This window comes from Elephantulus edwardii, unplaced genomic scaffold, assembly GCF_000299155.1.
Source record: "Elephantulus edwardii isolate Elephantulus edwardi_28Jun2011 unplaced genomic scaffold, EleEdw1.0 scaffold00320, whole genome shotgun sequence".
In the NCBI taxonomy this organism is placed as follows: domain Eukaryota; kingdom Metazoa; phylum Chordata; class Mammalia; order Macroscelidea; family Macroscelididae; genus Elephantulus; species Elephantulus edwardii.
This window is the reverse complement of record NW_006400070.1, coordinates 14,870-19,371: the sequence shown is the minus strand read 5'-3', so window position 1 is coordinate 19,371 and position 4,502 is coordinate 14,870.

Here is a 4,502-nt window from a genome sequence, read left to right as displayed (position 1 = left end):
TTTACCTTTATCTTGTTGTGGTGCTCAAGTATTTAATAAATTCTGGATATAAGTCCCTTATCTGATATGTTATTACCGAATACTTTTTCCCAGCAATTGACAACATCTTGATAGATAGAGAAGAGATTGAGATTGTTAAGAGCTTTAGCTTACATGACTCCACAATCAACCTTCTTCATACCAACATCCAGGAAATCAAAAGATGAATTACACTGCTGTCTGAGACTTCTCTGGGGTGCTGAAGAACAATGATTTCGATAGACTAAGGTATGCCTCATCCAGGCCATGATCTTCGCAATCCTTGTGAATCAGAGAGCTTCACAGTGACTAAGGATGATAGAAGAAGAATCAATTCCTTTGAGTTATTGTGCTAGAGGAGGGTATTAAGCCTACCATATACTGCTGAGAGAAGAAGCAGGTCCATCCTGGAGAAGGTGAAATTAGGCTGCTCTTTAGAGGAAAGGTGCTCTATCTCACATACTTTGAGCATGTTGCCAAGAGGGACTAATCTTTGGAGAAGGACATCATGCCTGGAATGGTGGAGAGAGCACACGAGAGGAAGACTGTGGGCTCATTTACTGGGGTACTATTGGTAAGTGGTTGGAGACAATGAAATTGGTTCAAAATAGAGCAGGGTTCAGAGCTGTTTTACATAGGGGTCACTATGAGTCACAAACAACTCGATGGCACATAAATACAATGCAACACTATGAAGTCGTAGGAAGATGGAGAAAATACTGAAATTGTTGATAATTTCATCTTATTTGAACCCATAGTCAACACCCTTGGTACCAGCAGTCAGAAAATTGGAAAAGGTATTGCATTGGGAAAATCTGCTGTCAAGGATCTCTCGAAATAACTGAGGAGCAATAGTGTCATATAGAAGACAAAGGTGCACATTTTCTAGGACACAGTCTTCTTAATTACTTACTGTGCATCTGAGGGCTGGACAAGGACTAAGGATGCCAGAAGAGGAATAATGCCTTTGAGTTGTAGTGTTGGCGAAGAGAATGAATATTCTATGAACTGTCAAAAGAACAAATATGTCTTGGAGAGAGTGTAGCCAGAGTGTTCCTTGGAGGCAATGATGGTAAAGTTTTGTCTCACATACTTTGGAGATGTCGGGAAAGGCTATTCTTGGAGAGGAGCATCATGCTTGGAAAAGTGGAGGGTTGATGAAAGAGACAACAGCACTTGACGAGATGGATGAACAGAGCAACTGCAGCAATAGGCTCAACTATTTCAGAGATGATGATGGCACACAGTAGGATAAGATTCAGAACAGTTTTTCATAGGGTCACTATGACAATAACTACAATAAAGGCTGTATTGTGATAAGGGGATAGATAATGGTACCTCTAATGGTGGAGTCTAAAGCTCAAAGTTAGGAATGCAGGCTGCTCTGCAGGCAGTCTGGCATCTGATTTAAATGCCAGGCCTCTCAGGCTGTTGGAATCCATCAATTTCTCAGAGGAAGAAAGATGGACAATCTTCTGTGTGACTTACAGCCTCATACAGCTGCTGGAAGGTCAGTGATGACTTGGTTCTGACTCAGCAGCAAGGAGTTGAGTTGAGTCCATGCTTGTCCCTGGACATTGAGGTCATCTCATTGAGCCAGTCTTATGGAGTAATTTGGGTGTTATTGATGCCATTAACACCCCTAAATCTTGTTTTGTTCTCTTGGTCATTGTTGTTAGGGCCTTTGGAGGTGACTATGACTCACAATACAGATCTGAACCTTGCCCTCTCCTGTGCCACTCCAAGCTCAAGTTCATGTTGTCTGTCATGTTTAAGTCCAACTATATTTTCTTCCAACATATTTAAGGTAGCTTTTCTTTGGAGTTTGTTTAGAGTAGTTTTAGGTTTATCAAAAAAGTATTACACAGAAAGGAAAAAGTTTTTACATGCACTGTCCCCCAGAATCTTTTAGGTCAGTTCACCTTACACAAGTATCTGAAGGTAAAAAACACTCACAAATTATGTTACATTCCACAATGGAACACTACACAGCACGCAGGAGCAATGATTTTGTAAATTACTACCTATCTTGGGAGGGACTGGAGAGCATTATGCTAAGTGAACTAACTCAGTCCCATAAAGACAAAGATTGTATAAGACCATTATTGTAGAATGAATATTAGGATCAAAGAGGTGTGGGATGGAAGCACAGGGCTGAGGATGGGGGGCAGGCAATAATCATAGGATCACACAGTTCAATGGGTGGAAGGAGTCTAGGGTGAAGCAAACGGAAAAGATTCAGTATATGAACTTTGTAAATAAACCAGTATAAAAAAAATTTAAAAACAAAAGAAACAACACTTGCAAGAACTGTACTTTGAGCTGTTTCATTAGATTATATTACAAACAGCAACTAGTGTAGTATTTGTATTTGGCAAACCTGTTGAGAATCATTAAAATGTTGGAAATGCCTCAGGGCTCACCCTCCAGCCGTGGTTTTTCAGTGCTTGTTGTTGTTATGTGCCATCATGTCACCTGTAACTCATAGCGACCCTATGTACAACAGCCCTAAACTCTGCTCTATCCTGTGCCAATTAATGCACTGTCTCTGACGCACCTACCCCCACTACCCCACTCACTGAATCAATCCATCTCATTGAGGGTCTTCCTCTCTTATGCTGTCCCTCCACTCTCCCAAGCATGACATCCCTCTCCAAGGACTGGCCCTGACTTGCAACATATCCAAAGTGTGTCAGATGAAGCTTCAGAATCCTTGCCTCCATGGAGCTGACTGGTTTCACCCTCTCTAGGATGAACCTCTTCATTTTCTTAGCAGTCCATTCAATACTCTTCTCCAGCACCACAGCTCAAAGGCATCAATTCTCCTTTTACCCTTCCTAGTCATTGTCCAGCTCTCTGAAGCATAGCAAGTAATTGCAAAGACTGGGTCAGGGACACTTTAGTCTCCAGACTGACATCGTTCCTCTTCAGTACTCTGGAGAGGTCTCTGACAGCAGACTTTCCTAATGTGTAATCGCCAGCTGAAACCGACCTGCGGGTTCATACGTGTTCTAGAGTGGAAAGTGTGCGGATTAAAAGAGGAGCAGGGACACGAGAGATTGGGGCAAGACAAAGATTCCTGATCAAGCCCAAATTTATTCGATGAATTCTGCTATAAATAGGCAGCGGAGTAGGCCAGGCTGCCAGGGAACCCAGCCCTAGGTTATCAGTTTACAAAAGAGAGGGAGGGGCATGCCTCAAGGTGTTGATTTACAGGTGCTGATTTAAGAGGTAGGCATAGTCCCAGAGATGGACAGGGGTGGCGGCTGCATGTACTCAGGATGGCTTCCTACACTAATGCAATTTGTCTTTTAATTTCCTGGCTGCTGGTACCAAAAGTGTTGATTGTAGAGCCAAGCAAACTGAAGCTGTTTACAATCTCAATCTCTAAGAGGCTGTAAATTACAAAGGAGGAAGTTTGTGCATCATCCTATCACAGAGCAGCTGGTGGATTCAAACTGTCTGGCTGTGGCTTGGCAGCACAACTCTTTACTCTCCAGAATCATAGCCTCGTCAAATTGATGCAGAAAAATAGATCAAAACACAGGTAGTAAAGGATTTGGTGGAGGAAGGTTTAAGGAGGAAGCTTAGTGGCATGGTGGTTAAATGCTTGGCTGCTAGCTTGAAGGTATTTTGAACCATCAAAGAACAAAATTCTTAATTTTATTAGACGCAAAATGGAAAAGCAACAACTCTCCAGCTGTCTGACCCCCATCCAGTTCCCAGTGCTAGGAATCTTTATGGAAAGAGACAGCCCATCCTTCTCCAGAAGAATGGATGGTAGAGTTGGACTGTTGGCCTTTTGTTAAATAATGTTACAACGTGAGGTAGGGCAGCTGTTGTTCTCATAGCAACAAAATACCTGAAGCTTTTAAATAACTATTGACATTTATCAAAGTTCATAGAATTTCTGGAGGCATGTTCTTTAGGAAGTGGATGCCACTCCTACTTCCAAACCAGTCTTAAACTGGGAGTTCCACCAACTATGGGTAACCGTTATTATATTATGTGACAGCCCAGTGGCACAAGGTTCAGAATCACAGCAACCCCAGGTTACCTCAGTACAGCATATTGACAGAAGAGTGCTGTACCACTTAGAATAAAGTTCCTTCAAAATATAATAACAAGCAACTTAAATACAAAGGCCATCCCTGAGGTCTTGTTGACTCTAAACCGAGGCTTAAATAAAAACTAACCGAAATTAGTATGTTATTGTTGTTATTGCCGTTGAGTCGTTTGCAAGGTGTAGCGATCCTATATACAGTATCATTTGAAAATACAAAGTGCTCCAAGATTTCTGAGTGAACAGATATGGACACTCTTGCTGTTATATCAGGAACAGGAGCTGGGTTAGAGGCATTTCCAGGCATAGGAGGAGCCAAGGAAGACTGACTGATCAGAAGTCAGTGAAGACAGGGAAGGTGCTGAACGGGTTGATGAAGATGTCACTGGGATCATAAGGGGATCCTGCTGCCTTGATATTG